Source organism: Podarcis muralis, chromosome 1 (genome assembly GCF_964188315.1).
Source record: "Podarcis muralis chromosome 1, rPodMur119.hap1.1, whole genome shotgun sequence".
NCBI classification, from domain to species: Eukaryota; Metazoa; Chordata; class Lepidosauria; order Squamata; family Lacertidae; genus Podarcis; species Podarcis muralis.
Window position 1 is genome coordinate 108036571 of NC_135655.1, and position 25444 is coordinate 108062014.

The 25444-nt window shown below is 39.6% G+C and overlaps 1 protein-coding gene across 5 annotated transcripts in view; it reads right to left on the bottom strand.

Annotated features, from left to right (window-relative positions):
* Positions 1-25444, bottom strand: part of COBLL1 (cordon-bleu WH2 repeat protein like 1) — a 93129-nt gene that overhangs the window by 41122 nt on the left and 26563 nt on the right. Inside the window, exon 1 of one of the 5 annotated variants that reach the window (XM_077936811.1) lies at positions 1937-2229. The exons of the other annotated variants lie outside the window; for them this stretch is intronic. The gene's annotated coding sequence lies outside the window, so the exon portion shown is untranslated. Of the gene's footprint in view, positions 1-1936; positions 2230-25444 lie in introns of those variants that run through there. 5 annotated transcript variants of the gene reach the window in all.

A 25444-nucleotide genomic window follows, 5' to 3' on the forward strand; every position in this document is an offset into this window, starting at 1 on the left:
GACATCTACCAGTCTCCTGGCATCTTTGCCAGCCTGACACACAGAAGACAGGTTCCTTGCAGGATGGTGATTCTCTGACAGGCAACACATTCCAAAGTACAAGGCTGTCTCATGTGACTCTTGGTGACTAAAGGAGGCCAGCATCCCATGCAACTTTGGCAAATATGTGTGTTATGGGGTTCCACTAAGAATGGGGAAAAGGACACCACTTTTAGAGAAAATCTGATACGCTCTCTACTTTCTAGAATCGTAGAATTGGAAGGAGTCAAGAGGGTTGTCTAGTCCAGTGTTTCCCAACCTTGTGCCTCCAGCTGTTTTTGGACTACAATTCCCATCATCCCTTGCCACTGGTCTTGCTAGTCAGGGATGATGGGAGTTGTAGTTCAAAAACAGCTGGAGGCACAAGGTTGGGAAACACTGGACTCTAGTCCAATCCCCAGTAATGCAGGAATCTTTTGCCCAACGTGGGGCTGGAACCCACAACCCTGAAATTAAAGAGCCTCATGCTCTACCAACCAAGCTATCTTGATCTCACTGAAGTGGTAACGCTGTGTCTGGACAGCACCATTTTAGTCATGGTCTCGCATGAGTTAATGCTCCTTCATGTGAAAAGAAAAAAAGAAAGCCCTTATTGCCTATAACCCTCAACAAGGCTATTAATGCAAAAATAAGTAGATATGTTGTAAAGTGCAAGTATCCTCATCCAGTACAGCCCCACCAACAGTTCTGCTACATCTTTTCCAGAAATACTTTGTGAATTGCTGGCTTATAAATGAAATATTATTGGGCGCCAAGAGGTCTAACAATCAGAGTCGGGGGTCAAATCGTGCCTTGGGAAGCCAGCTATTAACAGGGTGCCTCTGAGAACATGCTCAGTAGGAATATTCAGCACTCATACATACTAAGGTCCTTTTACTTCGTTCTCACCCATCCCAGAAAAAAAAGCCTTTAGTCTTCTCAGCAACCTCGATTATTTTGTATGTAACAATGCGGGAAGGGGAACATTTTGTTGTTGCTAAAACAGCTGAGAGTCAAAAATCCCTACCCAAACTACTAAATTCCACTGGAAGATTCCAATCAACCTTCAGCTTGCCCTCATAATAATGCATGTTGCCTAATATTCATTTTTGAAATGTAGCAGAAAGTTATTTTTACTCCACATTTGTTCTATGGACTCTCTAATACTATGATGTTACTAATAAGGAAGGCAGAGAGAGAAAGAGATAGAGAGTTACACACACCGTTTTCTTGGCCATACCTTATTGATACTATAAATTGGGTCAGATAATAGTTCTTAGCCAATATTAGCTAATGATTGTTCTGTATTGATTTCAACAGGCTCAATAATAAAGGAAGAACCACTGTAATATCTCTGAAAATAAGCCACAAGAACCACTGTAATCTCTCTGAAAATATTAAAATCCTAAGACTGACTTAAGAAATTCCAGTATGCTCCCTGAAAGCTTTTGCTAATGGATTTTTATTCATACATTAACAAACAAACAAACACATGTTAATCTAGCAAAGGTCACAAGCAAAATCAGTATTCAGGTTGAAGAAGCTCAAAAGAATGCACTTACAGCCTATTCCTATGCATTTTTCATTCAAAATCTAAGTCTCACTATACTCCGTGGGAGTTACTTCTAGGGACGTATGTGCAGGGCTGCAATCTTAATGCCACAAAACTATGCAAAATTTGCGCAGTATTTTTCTGCTCTGTTACAGGTCTCAAAGGCAGAAAGCGCCAATCTATCTTCCAAACCCTTACATATTTACTCTTCTACTTGTAAGAATTTTAAAGTTTGGAAATACAGAAACTGCATTAAGCAGTCAATGGTAAAAAGCACCCCCCCATACACACTCCCGCCCTAAGACCCCTCTATACTCTTAATGTCTCTAGCTGCATGCCGCAGGTAAGCAACATAACTAGACTTACCTCAGGTATTTTTCCAGCAGTAGGTGCCTCACCAGCAGCTGTTCTGGTGTATGGCTCTAAAGTCAGCTCCAAGCATGGAATACAAAGAGCACTTTTACTCTCCTCTTAGTACATGGAAGGGGCGGGAGGGAAAACACGGTTCAAAGTCCTATTTAAACAGAACGTTACAAGCCGCTTCCTAAGTTGCCGGTAGCTCTTATCCCACTTCTTTTCCCCATGTTTACAGCTACGCCTTTGGAACAACCCATGGAAATGCCTCCAAAAGGGACACAATCTCCTCCCAAATTCTGTTTTCTCTTCCTTTCTGGAGAAGAGAAAGAATGCTTCCCCAATAACAGATAGTGTGCGTGGAAGTTGCCAGTATTTATTCCCTGCCTCTAAGGAGGCACGAATAAACCACGCCCACTTGCTTCTAAAATTCCTGTAGAAAAAGAGGAAGGCAAAAAGAGGGGGAGAGTTCCTTCAATTCGACAAGCCAGCACCTCGGAAGCAGCTGAAAGCTATGCAAGGTGTTGGAAAGCCTATCCCCATCAGAGCAGAGACTCACCTGTTTCTAAACTTAGTCTCCAGGCAAGGAAGGTGATAGATTAAATAGTGTGTGCTGCATCTGAAGACATTTAATGGCAAGCTGCTATCAAAAGGGTTGGTTTATTATCCTGCGTCTCGTTCATTTTCAATCAAAATGGAAATATCTTAGGTGATTTTGGAATTGTGCCCTATTCTGTTTGGGGTTTTCTTTTTAGTTCTGGAGGTAATGTTGCATTTCAGTGTGTTAATTTGTCGGTTTAAAGTTGTGTATATTGTTCTGTGAATAGTTTATTCACACTTTAGTACACCGATATGAGAACTTTTGAAGTAAAGTTAAGCATAAATAAAACAAACAACGTTTTAATAAGCCATCTAAAACACAAAGGGCGGGGGAGAACATATCCTCCAACGATGCAGAACATTTCACAGAAGAGGAATATGAAGTGAAGCGATTGTTTATTCCTATCAATTACTAATTGCTAAGTCAACTAGCATTCAAGGTGATATGCAGAAGATACACAAAAAATATAACATTATCAGTTAAAACCCACAATAAAATACATACAAAATGTAAGTCTAAGACAGATTTGATGTTCAAAATTACAATGATAGGAAGTGGGAATCCCCAATATTACCGCATCCCAACCCCAAACCGAAATATTTCTGCTCAGGACTCTGTCTACCAGGAAATTAAAGTTTTAGAATGCTATTTAGGGCTTGTGGAATAAGGGAAGTTTCAGCAGAGAAAAGGGACACCATCTCCTTTTCTGGTCCCCTAAAATGTTCCTGCATTGTACTATACTTGGGTTAAGAACTTCATTTGTTCTGTAGGTCCGTTCTTAACCTGAAACTGTACTTAACCTGAGGTTAAGGGGAAAGATCTACCCTCTGCGTGACACGGTCTGCATCTGCATGCTCAACTTTCTCACAAAGCACAGGAGTCTAGTGAGTAAGCTTGTCTTGTCTATCAAAGCTTGGTATGCCAACCCATTGGGACAACTCCAATTCTTTTACTGCCTTGCCCCAGACTCAAACTTAGGCCACTGCTTCTAGCCTGGCTACTTAGCCTGGCTAGTCTTTCCTTTCCTGTCAACCAGCCCAAGCCTGCTGTGACTCACGCCAGCTGCTGAGACGGCACCTTTACTGCGCCTCAATCATCCTTGTTCTTAAGTAACAAACTCAGTCATCATCGTGGTATGAGCAACAGCCAATATAAGCAGCAAAGGAAGAAACAACCGGCTTGTCATCTTTTTAACATGTCTTCTTGAAACAAACACAAATAATTCAACAGAAAGTTATATTCAAAGTTTCAGCAATGTAATATGTAAATTAATTGAGGAAAAAAGGAATATTGAAGTTTGGGGATGTAGTACAAAATTAGCAGCTTCAATTTATCATATTTTGTCTCACCGCTCCCACCCCTTTTCATCAAAAGAAGGGAGAGGCTTGAAACATACAGACTTAGTAAGACCTACCCATGGGGAATGTATTGACTCTGAAACAAAGACACATGCCTGATATAAAAGTAGTCTAATTGTACAGAACTCTACACCCAAGTTATTTTAAGAATCGGTCTTTGTTAAAAAATTGTTGCAACTTGGGTGTTTCTCTGGCAAAGTCATTTTCAGATATGTTGAGATTCTTGATAAATTATGACATCAGTGTGCTTTAAAAATCATAGCATTTGAAGACTGAACATCTATATTTAGACAGGGGGGGGGGGAACACTCAGTAAAGTTTAGCCCAGCATTCATTTATATTATTTGCTTCTTCTTTTTTTTAGAATACAGTGATACCTTGGTTTTTGAACGTCTCCACTGACGAACATTTCGGTTTTCAAATGCCGTAAACCCGGAAGTAAATGCTTTGGTTTTTGAATGCGCCTCAGAAGTCAAACATGAAACGCAGATTCCATATTGAATTTTACGTTTTGAGACTTCCGTATTGAGTTTTCCATTTTTGAGCGTTTTGGAACTTGAACGGTCTTCCAGAACGGATTACTTTCGAAAAGTGAGGTACCACTGTATAATGAATTCATTAAAATTAAAGTAATTTAACCACCAGCCGCATTCACTATTTATTCATTATGACTTGAATGAATATAGAACTAAAATTCCTGGACTGAAGTTGCTTCTAAATGGGGGGCTCCTAGTGCTACCCAAAACACGTTCATCCTCTGCAAGCAGAATCACAACTGACTTTTCACGCAATCAGGATTACTGTGCTTTTTATTACAGGAATATGATAGCATAATAAGAAAAAAAAATGCATTATACTGCTATTGTGTTAGCTGCATTTTTAAATGAAAACAAGGTATACCATACCATAATGCTAACTGCATGATCATACAATATTGTTAATTTTTGAAAATGAATTTAGAAACTTTATGGTCACTGCTCAAACGGGAGCAACCAGAATTGATTTTTTAAATATATTTTTAAAATAATAATAATAATATCATAGCATTATGGTGGCATAGCACTGCAGGTCTTTCATTAAAACAGCCAGCAAAGTGATCTAGTAACCCAAAAACGGGGTCATAAAACAACTCACCTGCAAAAGGTTATAATGAATGTGTGCAAAGTCATTGTATGTTCACTTTTCTAATGTGTCACTGACCATGTCAAAACCCCATCCTTTTAAAATGCCAAAAGATTAGCACTAAAGGCACCTAAACCTGTAGAGATGCACTATTCTCCTGTTCTGGAAAGTGATGTGGGTTTCTGTAGCCTAAGAGAAGACAAAATAACCACAGGGAAAATTCAGGACGACAATGAAGCTGGTGTTGTCTAGGTACTCCATGAAGAGAGAGTGAACAAAGAATCGCAGTTCTGAACACCTAATGTGGAAGCACTTTAAATAAGTCTGCAATCCTACACACAGACAGATGCCTAAGAGCAAGTACCACTGATTTAAAAGTAACTTATTTTTAAGTAAGCACACATGCAGTTATGCTGCCAGTTTTCTTATACTGTTCTTAATGTTCCTTTCAAAGTGCAAAAGATACATAAAGCTCAATATTTGTATAATTGAAAAACTAAGAAACATCACACAGAAGCAGCCAGTAGCATTTTTAAAAGCAGTCTCAGCAAGTTAAGTTAATCCAAATATAAAACGAGCAAATCAGACTTCAGCATTGGGGAATATTAGAATAAATTTATTTGTAGTTCACAGCTATAATCCAGGCAGGCAGTTATGAACCTCTAAATCCCACGGATGAATCATGGACTGCAGCCCACGGCTGAGATGTCTGCAATGTGATATTTAAAATATCCACAACCAATAAAGAATGACTAAGATTTTGTGTTTTTAAAGCAGAGCTTCAAAGGTTGCAAAATAAATAATACAAAAACCAGCCAACACTTTGAATATCAAGTTTCTTTTGTCATGTAAACATAAACTCACCTCAAGTATGGTTACAAGATAGCATTAAGCCATTACAAAGAATAGATTAAACAGAGACACTGACAACTATCGATACTGACTATATAAACTTTACAAACTGCAATACCAGACCTCTCCAGCTACTAGGATATACAGTATACTCACATAAATCAGTCTGCATTATCAACACTAGCTTTAAAACACTGGAATTTTAGTGTACCCAATCTTCTTAATGCAGAATGCCTCTTTTTTCCTTTGTTTTTTTACAAGTTAAATATATTTATCACAATGCACTGAATGTTCAGCTTACCCCAAACTCGACACATGTTGATTCTTCAACACCACCTCAATATAAACCCCTAAAGCATACATATAGAAGAACTGACCATCTCGCCTCATCCATTGCTCTTCAGCTAATTACATCATTAAGCCTTCCTATTTATAATCCCACTGCTGGACCAAAACAACCTAGATAACACATTTACAGATTTGGATCGTCAGTAATCCTGACATGTCTGCTTCAGCTAATTCCAGAAACTGCATTAAGCAGCCTAAATATTTTCTGGTAGCTCATACAGAATAAAACAAATCAGAGCAACCTGATGGGTTGCAATTGAAAGTTTAAAACATTGGGAACTGCTAGTAATGGAAAGATCTACTTCCTGCTACGGAAACCTCTACTTGGATGAGATTAAGGCATCTAAATACCTTGACAATAGCATCGAAGTAGCCCATGTATCCCTGTGCTGAAGGAATCTGAGTGTTCAATCAACTGCTTCTACTATTGGAGATTTTTCTTGGAACCAACAGGGGCTGGGTACTAAAAAAAGCACCGTGAACAAAGGTGTATTGAGCAAGCAGGAGGCACAAAATACCAAAGAGATAGCAACCCAGGAAAGGCTTTGGGAAACAAATGCATTCAATCCTCCCTTTACTCAGGCAAGTAAACTGGGACAGAACTTATGCATGTGGATGCAGATGTTCCCAATTTCAATTCTGGGTACCTCTATTAAAAGAACAAACAGGAGGGGGTAGGCATTAGAAAGATGAAATGGAATAAAGGCCTGGAATCATAAAGCAATTTCAAATATTTGCAGCATTGTTAAAAGACACCACCTTTTGTTTCAAACGTAACTCGGAACCATCTCAGATATTTCTACCTCGGGGAGCTGTTTATTAAAAAGTTCTCCCATGAAAAAAATCTCACTCGTTAGGAGGGGGGAAATTTGCCACCCCGGAAGAGGGGTATGATTTGCAAACAGGAATACCGCCCCTAAAAGCGTTCAGCATCTCAACCAGGGTTAACGCTTGAACCAGTCCTCTACATAGCTGGAAGCCTGTGCAGGGAGTTGGCTTGATGGACATGGAGATGGATGCTGTTCCAAGAGGACCAAGGCGACTGCAAGCATATGAGCCTGTGCAGAGAGCACAAGGCAGGAAATGGGGGGAAGAAAAAGTCAAGGGTGGACGAAAGCCCTTAAATGTTGGCTTTAAAGTAAATGTAAAGCAGCAAACAGGCAAGGATAGCGAGAGACACGCTTAGCAGGAGGAAGACACCTTTACAGCAAAAATATATTCTTGGCACAGGAATTTTTATTTGAGTAGGGAAAGAAGGTAGAAAGCCAGTCCAACCAGAGTAATTAAGATGGCGGAGCACAACAGACTTAGCATAGAAAGGAGAGAGCAGAGCAAGCTCAGCAAGGTCGACCAAAAGGCCACCAACGGGCAACAAATCTGGAGAAAGATCACCTGCCATCTGGTGCCCCATTGGAACTGGTGGGGCAGAAGGCAGGGAAGCTAACAGCAGATGGCGCCAGAGTCACTGACAAAGCAGAACTGACTACCTGTAGTTCTTGTTCTGTCCCCATCCTTCTCTACTAAGGGCAACAGTGAGACTAAGAAGGAGGAAGCTCACAGCCAGTACCCGCCCTGGGACTGGATGTAAACAAGAAGGCAGACATGTAAGGGCTGGCTGGCTGACTGATGGCAAACCAAGGTTGAGGTGGCAGTGCCCTATTTGTCCTAATCAACCAGCCTCCATTGCCTGCTATCTTACTCTCAAAGAGAACAGAAGATCAAAACCAGAATAATGGGCAACATTCATTTTGAAACCCGCACCCGCACCAAGGTGTAGAATGCATTCACAAAGGAAGGGGTTGAGCCAATGCCAGTGGCTGCAGTTAGTGAACGACTGCTATAAAAAGTTTTCATAATAATACACTTGTTATCCACAAATTCTGTTATCCAAACAAAGAATTATGACCAAACCTCACTACACAGCTGAATCCGATATCCTAACAGCCAGAGATTGCCTACTTCCTTTGTTTTGTGGTTTGCTGGTCAACAGCAGTCACTTTCAGGAAGAAACCATTGGAGAGAGATTAGACAAATCAGTTTGTTTGTTTTTCAATTTCTCTTTTGCTGGTTGGCGGCAGCCATTTTAGGATGAAACCATGGTGTGACTGGAGATCAGAAATATTCCTGTAGGAAATAATGGAAATCTGCAGATTGTTACATGAATGCTCGCCTAACGAACAATTTCCTGGTAAAAGCAGGACCTGTGTGTATACTAATCCACGTTTGTTAATTCTCTAAAATTCAGCAGGAAGCTTGGAGTTTATTGAATTGGGTGTCACTTGGACAATTTGGAATTGAAGGAAATCTTTAATTTATTTGAGCTCTAATTGTGTAAGGAAATTTCACTCATGCAAGTTTCCAGAGTATACATCGTAAGGAAGGACACAGAAGATATCATCACTAACTCTTGGTAACCAAAAGACAACTTACAAGGAATACTCCAGCAGGGTTACTCAGCTCCCACTAGTGAACAGTACAGTACACACGACTGTATTAGTGACACAAAACAGAGCCAACAGCACATGCTCAAAAGGCACTCAGCCCGAGGTGCTAGAATTTTTATGGAGGGGAAAAATAACATCCTTTAACTATCACATGGTACACTGTGCATTTCCTATGTGGGAGAGGGGTTCTCTGTGTGATCTGACATAGTCCTTTGAAAAGGTACCAGAGAGTAGCAGAAAGAGTTGGCTCCAAGAAGGATATTGTGAAATGCAGAAGGGCAAGTGTAAAATAAACTTTTCAAAGGAAAAAAAAATGGGAAAGCACTGCAAAAGATTTGTTTCTGGACCCCCAGCATCACAGCACAGATGACCAGAAGGAAATGAAAGAGTTTAAACACAGAAAGGACATGTGGCAAGTTGGTATACAGACTCCCAAAAATCTTCCTAATTCTTCTCTTGACTTGGCAGCTTGCCTGCCCAGCATCCATCTCCTTCAGCTGAAAAACAAAGCACCCCACAGATAGGTGCCTGGGATAGAAGGCAAGCAACCTTAGGCATCCAGCTGTGGTGTTTTGTTTCCCAGCTGGAGGAGAGCAGCAGCAGTAGCTGTGCAAGTAGGAAGGGACGAGAATTGACAGGTCGGTGTTTGATTGGCTGATATTGCTAGAGCCCCACATTAACTGACAGCCTGAATTTGTTGGAGTGCTCATACAGTATTTTTCAAAATACTAACATTACAAGTGAGGCCATACCAACTTAAAAACCCCAGAACTCAGCAAAACCTCAGCAAAATTGTTTAACAATTGCCGCCCATTACAGGAAGAGTTAGTATAGTTGACAGCTTGGTAATCTTAGATGTCGCCTAATGTTTTTCATTACACAAATGCCTGGTTTTTGGAAGTTCGGAGCAATCCACTGAGATTATGATATTCAGCTACCAAAGGGTATTTTGGACAAACACCTTTTCTTTGTCTCATTAAACTGCCTCAGGTATGGGTAAGGCACCGCCTTGCTTCTTTCATCTCATTTGGCCTCCTAGTGGCATGGCAAAGAGACAAATTAAACATTGAAGGGCGAGCTCTGGTGAATGCTACGTGTCTCATGGCCCAGATTCTTGCAGTCACTGCTATGGACCAAAGATCATCTTCAGATGCCTCAAGAATTTTCACCACAAGCTCAAAGATACACAGTTATGACTTTGTATTTGGTTGCGAGCATATTCACACACATCAGCAAACAAGGTTTTTGTCAATTCTGTCTCTGCACCGCATAAGAAGAGCTCTGCTGAATCAGACCAAAGGTCTGTCTAGTCAAAGCATCCTCTTTTCACAGCTCATTCTGTAGGCATGAGCATAACAGCACTCTCCTGCTGTTGTCCCCCTGAGGACAGGCATTCAGAAGTTGCTCAGTTGCTGTTCCTAATCCATATATTTCTGATGGGTAGAAAGTCTATCAATTAGTATTTCTAGTATACATTTCTATCCTACTTTTCCCTCACCTTGCAAGCTGCATGCATGGTTCCTACTTCCAACCTCATTTGTTCCTCACAACGATCCAGTGAGGTAGGTTATGTGGAGAAGGGGTGACTTAGCTTCATGACTAAATGAGGTGTTGGACCTTCGGTCTCCTCAGTTTTGGTGTATATGGTGACCGCAAGCTAGACATCATCATCAGATATTATTATTATTATTATTATTATTATTATTATTATTATTATTATTATTTTAACAGAACAACAACAAAGCAAGCCTCATCCAGAGTCACAGACTACACGTTACATATCACTAAATTAACTCTGTGCTTTATACCTAATTGGGCATATTTATTTCTTGAGATTCTGGTACAAAATCTCTTGTTTAACATGAGAGCTCACAATTAAACCAAAGAATCCCTCCAGAAGGACCCCTGAAAAAGTGGATGAGCTAGACTTTATATAGTTGGCTTATGTGAGATCACAAATAACTGACTGAAACTCCTCAGTTTATCAGGCTTTCAAAGAAATGTATAAACAACTGGTTTAAATTTGATTTTAGACCAATTTTAGGGATTCCACCCCCCTCAATGTTTGTTAATATTTTAATTGGCTAAAATAACCCCAAAGGGGGCTCAGAACACCTAGAAACCACAAAATTAAACCTGCATACAAGACATCTTGCTGGCCAAATAAAACTATACAGAAACTGAATATAGATTTGTTTAAAAAGGAAACAAATATATTCAAACCAGCATCTAGCTATGCTGCCACCTAGTGGGTTGCATTTGATTTGCTCCAGAAACTTTTCAAAGGCAGCCTCACATAGGAAAGTGTTATGGATAATAGTACAGTTTCGCTCACGTGGAAAGTGATTCATAAGCAAATAATAATGCCTAGGCATGTATAACTGTGACCAGAGTTGTCATGTCTGACCTCTGTTGGTTCAAGGAGGATAACTCCCACCAGGAGTTGTTTTCGCCTTGGTCGCAGCTGGAGAAATAGTCTTTACCTTTGCAACTCCAGGCACTTTCACAGGAGCTAATCCTAAGAGGGCTCTGGCCTACCTCAGGCCTTAAGTTTTTTTCTTCTTTCTAAGCTGCAGGTTTATCACACTTACTTCAGACCCTCCAACTGCCCCTATTTTTCAGAGCCAGTCCCAGATTTATAGAAGCCGCTCCAGTTTATGATTTGATCCCTGTTTTTCCTTAGGACGTCCCTATTTTCATCGGAGAAATGTTGGAGGGTAAGGAGTTAACTGACCGAGCCAAGGAGATAAGTAACTATACAACCTTTAGAAGACATCTGAAGGCAGCCCTGTATAGGGAATTTGTGTGTGTGTGGCTGCCCAGTGACCTGGGGCAACCCAGTCAGATGGCTGGTGTATCAAAATTATTATTATTATTATTATTATTATTATTATTATTATTATTATTATTATTATTATTATTGATGTCCCTATTTTCATTGGAGAGTTCAAGGTAGTGCACATGTTCCCCTATCCCTATTTTATTCCCAGAACTGCTCTGTGAGGTAGGTTAAGGTAAAAGTAATTGACTTGTTCAAGATCACCCAGCAAGCTTTGTGGCTAAGCACACATTTGAACCTGGGTCTTCTCAGCACTAGCCAGACACCACTACACCAAACTTGCTTTCAAATGGGCCACAATATGGATAACACCATAAATATTACAGCAATAGTTCCTTTGCACCGGCTTCACAAAAAGATGAAATCACCACACTCACTTGAAAAGGAGTAATTTTTTTAAAGGCAAAAAAGAAGTAGTAGTAAAATAAACCTCATGGAGTTATTCCAAACCCCCACATTATTATATACTCATAACTCTTTTAAAGAGTCACCTGAAAATGTAACAGCATTCTTTTAACTTAGGTTTGGAGGTTTTTTGTTTTGTTTTTTAGTACTCTTTGCACTTTGCCTTGCCAAAATACTTCCAAATTATAGAGGAATGCAACTGCTCCCAACACACACACACACACACACACACACACACACACACACACACACACACACCAGAGCACACTTGCTTTAGCATATTACTTAAACTGTTAAATCTTCATAAAAATGAGGTAATTGAGCTAAAATGTGTCAGGGCATCAACCAAGCTGCAAACTATTTCTAGTTTTTCCTACCCCAGGGGGGCAGTCGTTCTGAGAAGCAGAATCTACTTTGTCAAACAAAAAATTCCAAAGCTCAGTGTTAACTGTATTGCCTTGCCAACTCACAACTAAACTTCAGTCTCTCCAGTAAAAAGGTTGAAATAAAAAGCTTGCGCAAAAAAACCAAACCCAAACACACACACACACACACACACACACACACACACACACACACAAACCCCAACCCTATAAGATTACATTATGACTAAACTGCACAGCCAGCTACTAATTGAGGTCTTTTGGAAAGAACATCTTAAGGAGGCAATGATCAGCTGGTAAATTAATAACAGGAGCTCCTGATCACTGGTGCCAGGATTTTAAAGGCCTGATTCAAATCTAAGTGAAGTCAAGGGGAAAACCAGCTAACTTCAGGGATGCTATATCAGATCTAATTCCATTTATAAATATGCTAAAGAAAATATTATTTCCCAGGGTAACTCAATGAAATGGGGCTGAACAATCTTACAAAATGTATTTTTAAATACTGTAAGCATAGCACAGGAAAACAAAAGAAAAACATACAAGGACTGACCTTACAAAAAAAAAAAGCACTAAACTGAAATTCCAGGTGTATTCATGTGCCCATGTCCTCTTGCTGTGCCCTCAAGTTTTCCTGAAAATTCCTTCAACTATTATGGTGTTCTGTATTCCTATCACCACCCTAGGATAAAATTAATATGGATATGCATTCTGAGTGAGCTGAAATTAACCAGGCTTCTCAAAAGGGTTTTAGGGGTGTCCTACCAAACTCAGGTAGAGAACGTAGAAGGAAATTCAAAAGGTAGGGCCATGAGGCAAACAATGTCATTTTATTTATGTATGGAATTTCTGTCAGGGTGTTCCTCCCAAGGAGTGGCAGACAGCTGCTCATAGACACTTCCAAACTAGGCAAAGATTCTGCACCGGCCCTAATATTTATTTGACAGAATTGGAATATGGAGAGGGAGAGGGAGAGGGAGAGGGAGAGGGAGAGGGAGAGAGAGAGAGAGAGAATATTCCTTCGCCTGTTGAAGAAGCTAACAGATTACTGTACAGTGGTACCTCGGGTTAAGAACTTAATTCTGTTCTTAACCTGAAACTGTTCTTAACCTGAAGCACCACTTTAGCTAATGGGGCCTCCTGCTGCCGCTACACAATTTCTGTTCTCATCCTGAAGCAAAGTTCTTAACCCAAGGTAATATTTCTGGGTTAGAGGAGTCTGTAACCTGAAGCGTATGTAACCTGAAGCATATGTAACCCGAGGTACCACTGTATTTGACAACTTCCCTAAAGATGATCAGATGCACCACAGAAACTAACTTACATATGGCACCTTTACATGACTTATTGTTGGTTCCCCAATGCTGGTTCCCCAACTTTTCCATATCCTCTTTCTCTAAAGACTATTGACCAAGAATTCTTCACACATGAAATGGAGGTGAGGTACAAAAGTCAGCTTTCACCTTCAGTGAACAGTTCAGAAGTGGAACTGCTGACCAGGGCTGTCCAATGTTTCTCTTTATTGCTGCTTCTTAGAGCGTACAAAGTCTTCTACATAATAGCTTCTATATTTTGCTAGGATATTAGGAAGTAAGAATACACACATCACAGAATCTCTTCACATTATAGTATTCTCTGCAAAGCCACATTTTGTTTTGCGTTTAACTTAGCATCTCGTTCATGCCTACAATTATCAAATATAACATCTAGGATATTACGAAGCTGTTTTAATGAACAATGTGGTTATGTGTCCATCCGTCCCCAAAGATTAAAAAAGCTTTCCTATTGTAACAGAAGACAGAACCTGAAAGACTTGTTCTCACATCCCTTGGAGACCATAAAACTAAATATCCACCGCATAGTTTTACTTGCGTCATGCCCAACTGAAATACTGGACAGTACACAAATTTTGATCTCCATCACATGCAGGCACACAAACAATCATGGGAACTTGGGAGCTTAGCTGTACATCTGCTCTCTGTTTATTGTTTCTAGAACAGAAACATCTTCCTTTTAAAATAAAATACTTTTTATTTGCACAAGATCAGATAAATACAAAAAGGACAAAAAGAAATATTTGGAATGCTATTAATGAATGACTACTTGATACCTCTGAAATACACATCTACATATCTCCTAAAGAGGAAAATTAGTCTCCAGAGATATCTCTGAGTATACACAGAACCTGAAAACAATAGAATGTATTATATATTCCCAGACTGTGAGGAATATTCTCAAAACCAACCAACCAACCAACCAACCAACCAACCAACCAACCAACCAGAAATGAGGCAAACACTGAAGGACTGAAGGAATAATCTTTTATGTGAATGGTTTCAAACCAGAAGAGGAGCATTCTCCCCAGCTTCAACTACTATATGGGATTTATAAACAATTCAGTACGCTACTTGAATTTGTAATCAATAGGTGTATGAGGAGCTGGCTTCAGGCAACAGGCCCGTTGGCAGACCAACTCTGTGTTACCAAGATGGCTGCAAGCGTGACATGAAGGCTGGCAACATCAACTCTGCCATGTAGGCATCCCTTGCAGATGACCGCTGTACCAGGAGACAAGCAGTCAAGTTGTGTATCCATAGCAGTGACCAGAGGAGGGATGGCTGCTGGGATAAGAAATGCCATTGCACATCTGCATCAGCACAACTGGATGACTTCCTCTGCCCCAGCTGCAACAAAATATGTCTCTCCTGCATCGGTCTCTACAGCCACAGCAAACGCTGCAACCTTCCAACAGCTTGCCCTCTCCCCCAAGGGTGCACCCAAGAGACAGATAAATGCCAACAAGCAACAGCAATTGCACCCCCAGCAAGCAACCTGTGCTCATTTGCGTTGTTAATAGGATTCAATAAATCAGTACAGTGAAAATCTTCAGAAGTAGTGTTAAAAGACTAACTGTATCACACCATTATTGGCAAAACTCCTTTATCATGCTCCCATTCTTTCCACTGTAAAAACAAACATGCAGACAAATGCCGTAGGTTCACATGATATTTTGACACACTAGGCAAAGTTGTCAGTGACTTGTTGCCATTTGCCACTTTTAGAGTACCATTTGTTTCAATTAAGACCATCCCAGATGCTGGGCAATCTTGAGACATTATTTCTATTTTTGGCAGAATCACACAGCACTGACTCTTACTAAAAATAGAGCTTCCTGCATGACAATTGCATCAGATTCCTGCATGACAACTATAAGTATACCAAGCCTTTCTCTTGTTGCCCACCAATTCATGATTTTGTTCTATAACTTCCATATGTCGTTAAATGCTTCCTTAAAGGAATACTTACCTATTTCTCCAGGATCTGTGTTACCCTCCTTTCAAACTGTAAGTTTGACTACTTTCCTATGAAAGAAAGCTCAGAAACTAAAAACATGCAATAGAAAGGAAGTTTTAACAGTTAAGTGTGTGTCATATTCCCTTGGCAATAATGTAGACTTTCCAGTAGGCATTAATACTCTGTGTGGGTGCATCACATAGAATTTTTTCCTGCCTAGTTTGGAAGGGGATTCCCATGAGAAGGGGAACCCAGGACATCTTAAAGACTAAATAATGGTTGCTTCCAAAGTTATCACCACTGAACTGCTTCTGGGCATTGTGACATGGCAAACAAAACTGCAAAAAGCAACACAGATGAAAGCTCTCTCATGGCAGTTTGTCAGATGATAAATTCTCATATTTGTTTTATTTCATTTATTTATTAAATTTGAATGCCCGTAGGTTACAACGAAAAGCTGCAACATAAATAGCACAAATTGCATAACAAAAAATAATTAAAACAGCTAACACAAATGAACACAAACTAATAAAAAATACAATCTCCGGCAAGTCCCTAAACAATACCGCAGCCCACAAATACAAACTACAAAGTAACATATAATATTCAAAAACAATTTTAAACAACCCCACAGTTTCACTACAGCAAGTTTCAAACAAGCCAACTTCTAAATCAAGGTACTAATGCTGTCTTAAAGATTCAACACAACCCCTTGTACAGACAACACAGCAAGCTGTGATGAAGCAGAAATGGAAGCTTCCAAACTTCTTTTATTTATTTATTGAATTTGTATATACTGCCCTATACACGGAGGTCTCAGGGCAGTTCACAGAACAAAACTCATCCTCTTGACTGCACTAGAAATGGACAAAGGAGAGTGAGCCCAAGATTCACAGTGGCTCGTTCCTGCTTGTGTACATCGTGGTGAACAAATGAAAATCTCTTCTACACTGCACTATTAGGGGAATATTGTTATGTGGCGATAAGGGATGGAGCTTTCTCCATGGTGGTGTCCTACTTGCAGAATGCCCTCTCCTTACAAGCACAATAAGTGCCAACATTGTTATCATTTCAGCACCAAGTTAAAAATTGTTGGTTGTGTTAATTAAGTTACACTCGGGGAAGACGTACTGAAACCAGTGACTTGACTAAACGAACGTCAATGGGCCCAACTCAGAGAATGGCTTAGTCAGATACAACCAAACTTGTTTGCCCGTGAATTTTACGTGTTCGTAAGCTTGACGTTGTTTTTAGCTGCCTGTTTTTGATTAGCTGGTTCTAAAGTTGTCTATCTATATTTTGTTTTATGCTGGGCCCCACCCTGGATGGTATCTGTGCTGATGGACAGCAAGTAAATCCTTCAAATAAACAACCGAAACTTATGGCTTAACATAATATGTAAATACAGCCATTGTTTGGGATCTTGTGCAATTCCTTTTGTTTCTCACTGATTAAGTTCTCTTTCCACTTTAACCCTGAGGAATTAAAGAAATTATACACAACAGATAATGTTTCACTAAATATTTGCCCAGAGTTCTGCTGATATCTTGGGGAACATCTATAATCCGAAACCAAACTCATTCAAACCCCACCCGCTGTATGTAGCTACAAATACTTTCGGATATTCCCAGAACTTCTTAAACATCAAAGAAACAAGAAGTAAACAGAAAGCTTATAACTACTTACTTGTTTTGAGATAGACCATTAGTATTGTCTATTCCAAGATGGGAAACCTGTGACCCTCCACATGTTATTACACTACAACCACCATTATTCTTGTCCATTGGCTATACTGGCTGAGGCTGATGAGAACTGGAGTTCAGTAACTTTTGGACAGCCACAGGACGCCCATCCCAGTTCTATTCAGGTTGGCCCAAGCTCTCCAGGGTCTCTTTCAGCCATGTTACCTGATCATATTTAACATGCATTTATCAGGAAATTACACCTGCAATCCCACACACGAAGGGCTATCCCTACTGAGCTCTATGCTCATCCCAGCCATTATACCAAATTAAGAATATAGCAAATAACAAATGGATGAGAAGGAACAGAAATAATAGACTAAACCCAGTTGTTGTAAACTCTTGTGCTCTTTTGAAGAACACACAACACTTATTCTGTAACCAGAACTAAGATAAATTTCATGCAGAACTAATGATTGGTAAACTGTTCAAGAGCAAGATTTGAGCCAGGAGGTGGCATTTTGTATGCAGAAAATCACGAGCATTAATTTTCTGTCACAGAAAGAAAAAAATGTAAAATCTTATTTTGAATGGCACTTTAAATGGACATATGGTTTTCTTTTATTTTTAAACACCATGGTGAAAGGCTATTCAGGCCACATTATCCAGAAGCTAAATATGTGATATGCTGCTGTTCTGCTCAGTTTGTATTCTAAAGCAGATGCTGTTTTTGAAGATGAACAGCAGATAAATGCAAACCAAATGTCTGACAAGGAGCAGCTTCAAATTATGCAAATATAGCGTGATCATAAAAGGAATAAGAATTCTTCCTAATGCCTATTTAAAGCTGACTCACACAGATGTTTCAAGTGGAAAACTCTGTCCACTGAATGTCCATGCCAAAAGGGTGTTTCCCACAGCTTATTTGCCCGCAGCACATACAGTTTTAGATTTTGAAAATTAATATAGAAATAAATTAAATTGCCAACCACGGTTTCCAACGCCAAGGCTCTTTACCCTGATCTTTGACAACAGAGATGCATATTTTCAGGATCAAGCCTATTTTTTAATCATTGAATATTTTTTTTTGTAATTGTTAAGTTTTGAAAACGGTTTTCAATGCTGAATTTTAAATTGTTGTAACCCACCCACAGCCCACAGAGTGACGGGCAGATATTAAGTTAAAATCATTATCGTTTTGCAATCACAAGATTGGCCTTGTTAACAACGTGGTTCAGTTGCATGTGGGTTTTTTTTTTTTTTGTTAAAGTTATTGCATGGCCGGAGAGAATGACCCTTAAAATAAACATTTACAATAGCTTGCTTATTTGCTTAAAAGCATTTCTAAATCACTTAGTATTTTTGAAATCTGTATGCGATGTAAACTATGCCTGCAATTTTTATGTCTGCCTCAAAAAAATGGTTTTTTTAAAAAAAAGTTACAGAAGTTTCCTTAAAATAATAATTGATGATGATGATGATGATGATGATGGTGATGGTGATGTGTCCAGCACAAATGCCCCAGATATCTATAATCTGGCAGGTTTTATCCACAAGGACTATTGTACAGTACTTTGAAGATTTCATCTACTTTCATCTCCAAAGAAAGTTATAACCATTTTTTAAAATTTTCAGCAGCAAAGGGAGTGAGGAGGGCAGGTGGATGAAGCAGACTCAAATGAGCCATGAGCCAAACTGGTCAGGCTACAAAGGACTTGAGACCAAGACAGCGTGTTTTTCGTAGCACCAGACTGCGGCCCAGATCCAATCTTGTGGCTGGTGTACGGCCCCGGGCAGAGGTGACATGAGCAACTTTAGCAAAGGGAAGTGGTGGCCAAGGACCATCCTAGGACTTCCTCCCCTGACAGGAAGGAAATATGAACACAACTGCGTTCTCCTAGAGTAGCTACAGTTCCTGATCAGCATCCTTTGCATCCTGATTTCCTGATCCGGCAGGATGAAGACCCATCTCAGGCCACAACAGAAAATATGGCAATGCCCCCATCATCATCACCACTGGACAGTCTGCACATGTGCAGCTATCAAACAGGGATTCTCGAGAACCAAAACAATGGTGCTTTTTGGCAGAATGCTATGGGATACTTCCATGTACGTATATGCACACAGAAAGTGTTTGGTCCACCTAGTCCTGTATTATCCATTCTAACTGTTAGGAGCACTTCAAGTTCTTAGGCAGAGAGCCTTCTCATCACTCATCCACCTGATCCTTGCCATTGACGATGCCAAGGGTTAAATAACAAGAGCAAACTGTGCTGTTCATAGTTGCATCTCTGTGTTGGGAACATAGGAAGCTGCTTTTGTACTAGGTCAGACTGTTTGTTCAACTAGCTTAGCATTGTCTTCTCTAGGGTTTCCCAGACTTGAGTTGTTTTTGGACTACAATTCCCATCATCCCTGGCCACTAGCCCTGCTAGCTAGGGATGATGGGAGTTGTAGTCCGACAACAGCTGGAGACCCAAGTTTGGGAAACCCTGGTCTACTCTAACCGGCAGAGATTCTTCCACATCACTTGCAAACCGAGCTCTTTGGTTTGCTGGATTAAACTGCATGCAAAGCACGCAAGCTACCACAGCTCCCCACAGTGCTACATCAACCACTTTGCCTAGCACAGATTGGCAAGGGAGGAAAAGTTATGGAGGAAGCCCACAGCCTTGACAGGAAAGATCACAGTTCAATGATAGACCATGTGTCTTGCATGCAGAAGGGACCAGGTAAAATCCTAGGCAACTCCAGGCAGGGCTGGGAATGTTCCCTTTCTGGAACCCTGGTGAGCTGCTGGTGGTCAGTGCAGACTCTGCTGAGCTAGATGGACCAATGGCTCAGTATAAGGCAGCTTCCTATGTCCCAGACAGATGTATCCTGCAGTCTTCTCATGGAGGACCGTGTGGGGGAAAAATAAGGAGCAGAGATTGGAGCAAATTAAAATGGAAATCATGCAGCTGCCTTCCACTCAAAACACACACACAGCACTCAAAGAATTATGGAAAGAAGCCCAAAATTCTGCCTTATTATGCAGTAAAAATGTTGGCAACTAGCCTAGAGGCTAACAAAACCTGCTGGACAGGGATTTTCCCCCCTCTCCTGGTTGGTTAGCAACCCTAATACAAAATGGACACCCCTACTTCAAACTGGAGGAGGAAGAACCTCATGTTGTGATATTCCCCCTTTCATTTAATTAAAAAAAACATTGCAAGCAAAAAACTAGTACAGAAAATAAACAGGTAGTAGTACAAATTCCACCATCACCACACTTGACTGTGCTCTTTTCCATCTGCAAGGAGTTTTTTTAAAAGGAACAATGAATATGTGCATACTTGTCCATCTTTTGCTGCATGTATAGATCTAGTAGAAGGACCAGACTAAACAATATGACAAAGTTCTCTTTAAAAAAAGAAAAGAATTATAGCTGGTAGGGGAGATGATTAAATAACTAGCACTTTCTTTTATTTTTCTGAAAGTAATGGGAGTCTGTTCGCTCTGCATAAATATTCTACAGGTTGTCCTCAATTTAGCAATTTCAGATTCCCTCGATTTCTCATTATTCCAATCTTAAGCTCAGTTCTCCGCATTTGCACATCACTCTGAGGTGCGTTGGTTTTTTTTTTAAAAAAAAGTTCTGATGTGCAAAAATCTTCAACCCTTTACTGCATATGTCTCCCAATACATTATTATATGCAATTTCACCCAGTACACTCATTTTTCAACTCCCCCCCCCCCCCGGCACACTCGTGAACACCTAGTTTGGTTGCAGAATTTCATTGCAAAATCTGGAGGAGTGTGAATTGTATGTCAAACAATGGCTGTGTTTGCATATCATTTTGGGAAGGGAGAATTGGGGGGAGGGTTTACCTTTAAATGCAAACTGAACTTAATTTCTCCCTAATCCTTAATCCTCACTATCACAGGGGTGTGTGGTTTTTTTGCTTTTTACCATTGTGATATTAATAATTGTAAATATTTTTTTTGTATGTTTTCTAATAGAAAGCCTGCTGAAAACATTTTAAAAGATAATACAGCAAAGTTTTAAAATCACTCTCGGTGGGATTTTAAGTCTTAAGACAATGTATATAGCAAACTCCTATACATACATTATTAGACAAATCTTTTCATTTATAATTTTAAGGAATTACAGGAGCATGTCATCTTTAAAAGGTTGGGAAAGTAAGACACTTTGGAAAAGCTCAGCAGACCACACTTTAAAAAAAAACCCAAGGAGGAACATGTCCTCAATAAATATGGTGACTTACTATTACTCAATGCAATACAGTTGACTAAAAGGTCTAACACTTCCTTCTATAAATAGAAACACATCCTTTCATTTATACTGTAAGGGTTTATTTTTTTAAAAAAGAAACAGAACCAGCATCCTGTTTTCCTCCTGTAAATGCAGCTATGTAATTAGTATGCATGCTTTGTGCATCACTGTTTCCACAAATCCTTTCCAGTCTTCACCCTCCAACATGGCAAGTATTTTATTTTGGGGAGTGTTAGTTGCTGAGCTGCTAATTCCAGTTTTACTTACGTGGAATGTACTCCCCCCCCCCCCGCTCCTAAACACCACATCCCCCCCCCCTTTTAATGTAATGGTATGTCCATATCTTCTAAAAATCACAAGATCTGTGGAGGTAGGGAGGCCCACACCACACCATGTAATCTGCTCCCCTTCTCCTCTGTTCTGCCATTAAATAAAACAAAACCCTCTGATTAGTTTGGACAGACTTATTGTACCCTCCCCTCTTCGCAACTATTTGCCACTTCCTCTATTATTAGGCCTGGGTGGTGAATGAGAAATCGAAGTGCACTTCCATCCACGACATAGGTAAAAGGTAAAGGTACCCCTGCCCGTACGGGCCAGTCTTGCCAGACTCTAGGGTTGTGCGCTCATCTCACTCTATAGGCCGGGAGCCAGCGCTGTCCACAGACACTTCTGGGTCACGTGGCCAGCGTGACAAGCTGCATCTGGTGAGCCAGCGCAGCACACGGAATGCTGTTTACCTTCCCGCTGGTAAGCGGTCCCTATTTATCTTTTTTTTTTTATAATAAATTTTTATTAGTTTTCCATAAATAAAGAATAAACAAAACAAAAACATAGACATAAACAAACAAAAACATGACTTCCCCATACCACCCCTTTTCTGCATTCTTGTTTCAAGATTTTTCAGCAACCCTCTGATCATAACTTAAATATATTTCATGTATTTAACTTCAGTTAGTTATTAATACAACTGTAGTTCTTTATCTCTTATAACTCTGAGCCCCTAATTTTCCAAATTACAACAGTTTTTAAGATAAACTTTAAATTTGTTCCAATCTTCATCCACCGCCTCTTTCCCCCGGTCTCGAATTCTGCCAGTCATCTCTGCCAGTCCCATATAGTCGATCACCTTCGTCTGCCATTCTTCCAACGTGGGTAAATCTTGCGTCTTCCAATACTTTGCTAAAAGAATTCTTGCTGCTGTGGTGGCGTACATAAAAAAAGTCCTATCCTTCTTTGGCACCATTTGGCCCACCATACCCAAGAGAAAGGCCTCTGGTTTTTTAACAAACGTTCTCTTCAGAACTTTTTTTATTTCATTATAGATCATTTCCCAGAAAGCCTTAATCTTCGGGCAGGTCCACCAAAGGTGATAGAAGGTTCCCTCCGTTTCACTGCACTTCCAACACTTGTTATTGGGCAAATGATAGATCTTTGCTAACTTAGCAGGAGTCATGTACCACCTGTAGATCATTTTCATAATGTTTTCTTTTAAGGCATTGCATGCCGTAAATTTAACACCAGTGGTCCATAACTGCTCCCAGTCTGCAAATTCAATGTCATGCCCAATGTCCTGTGCCCATTTAATCATATTAGATTTCACCATTTCATCTTGAGTATTCCATTTCAACAGCAAGTTGTACATTCTTGACAAATTTTTAGTATTGGGTTCTAACAGTTCTGTTTCTAATTTTGACTTCTCCACCTGGAAGCCTTTCTTTCTGTCCTGTTTAAATACTTCATTTATCTGTCGATAATGTAACCAATCTCTCACCTTAAATTTCAGTTTCTCAAAACTCTGCAATTTTACATTTTCACCATCTTGTTCTATAATTTCACAATATTTAGGCCAATTAGAACCCATATTCAATTTTTTCACCTCTTTTGCTTCCATTGGTGACAACCACCTGGGGGTTTTACTTTCAAACAGGTCTTTATACTTAATCCAAACATTATACAGAGCTTTCCTCACCATATGGTTCTTAAAACCTTTATGCAATTTTACCTTGTCATACCATATATATGCATGCCAACCAAATCTGTTGTCAAATCCTTCAAGGTCCAAAATGTCTGTATTCTCGAGGAGCAGCCAATCTTTCAACCAGCAAAACGCTGCTGATTCATAGTAGAGTCTTAAGTCCGGCAGGGCAAAACCCCCTCTATCTTTCGCATCTGTTAATGTCTTAAATTTTATTCTTGGCTTTTTGCCCTGCCAAACAAATTTCGATATGTCTTTCTGCCACCTCTTGAAACAGTCCATCTTGTCTATTATTTGTAATGTCTGAAACAGAAATAACATTCTAGGCAATACATTCATTTTGATAACAGCAATTCTGCCTAACAAGGAAAGTTTCAGCCTTGACCATATGTCTAAATCTTTCTTAACTTCTGTCCAACATTTATCATAATTGTCTTTAAAAAGATTCACATTTTTCGATGTCAAATTCACCCCCAGGTACTTCACTTTTTTTGCTATCTCCAAACCTGTTTCATTCTGGAATGTCTCTTTTTCTTCATTTGTTAGGTTTTTTTCCAATACTTTAGTTTTTTGTTTGTTCAGCTTAAATCCTGCAACTTGACCAAATATCTCGATCAGTTCTAAAACTCTTTTTGTACTAGTGATTGGCTGTTGCAAAGTCAAAACTAGGTCATCTGCAAATGCCCTTAATTTATACTCTTTCACTCCGACCTGAATTCCTTTAACCAACTGGTCCTTTCTAATCATATTTAACAAAACCTCCAGAACTAGTATAAAAAGTAGGGGGGAAATAGGACATCCCTGTCGTGTTCCTTTCTCTATGGCTATCTCTTCCGTTACCACATTGTTCACAATTAGCTTTGCCTTCTGCTCAGAATAAATTGCACCTATACCATTTTCAAAACCTTGGCCTACCCCCATCCCTTGGAGATTCTTTTTCATAAAACTCCAACAAATATTGTCAAAGGCTTTCTCCGCGTCCACAAAAATCAAAACCGCTTTTCTGTTAATGTTCATTTCCAACAGTTCCACAATGTCTATTATGTTCCTCACATTGTCAGACATGTGTCTACCCGGGAGAAAGCCAGATTGATCCTTATGAATCTCACCTGTCAATACTTTCTTCAGTCTTTTTGCTAAAATGTCTGCAAAAATTTTGTAATCCACATTTAATAATGATATCGGGCGGTAGTTCTTAACCTGGTTCTTTTCAGTCTCGGTCTTTGGTATAAGTGAGATAAAAGCCTCTTTCCACGTTTCAGGTGCCTTTTTCCCCTCCAATATTTCATTGCAAACTTCTTTTAGTGGTTGCACTAGACCTTCTCTCAAAGCTTTATAATATGTAGCCGTCAGTCCGTCTGGTCCTGGAGACTTTCCCTGTTGTGCCTTTTGTATGGCCTCCTCTATTTCCTGTTCTGTTATTTTCTCATTCAAAATCAACTTGCCCTGTTCTGGAATTTTCGGTAGTCCATAATTTTTAAGAAATTCTTCTATTTCTTGTTCGTTTACTGGCCCTTGTGTGTATAATTTCCTGAAAAAACTTTGGAAACAGTTACTTATCTCATTTGGCTTATGAACATTCTTTCCCTCTATCTCCAAACAAGTAACTGTGTTCAATTTTTGTCTCTTTTTCAATTGCCATGCAAGGAGCTTCCCACACTTATCTGCAGACTCAAAAGTCCTTTGTCTCATTTGTTTAATTTTCCATTCTATCTCTTGATTTGTCAGTTCCATATATTGCGTCTGATAATATTTTATTTCTCTCAAAATTTCTTGAGACTTTGGTTTTGACCTCAGTTTCTTTTCTCCTTCCTTCATTTTTTCTAAAATTCTTTCTTTCCTTTCATTTTGCTTTTTCCTCTTGATTGAATTCTGTTGTATCAGGAAGCCTCTCATCACGGCTTTACTTGCGTCCCAAATTGTTCTTTTTTCCACATC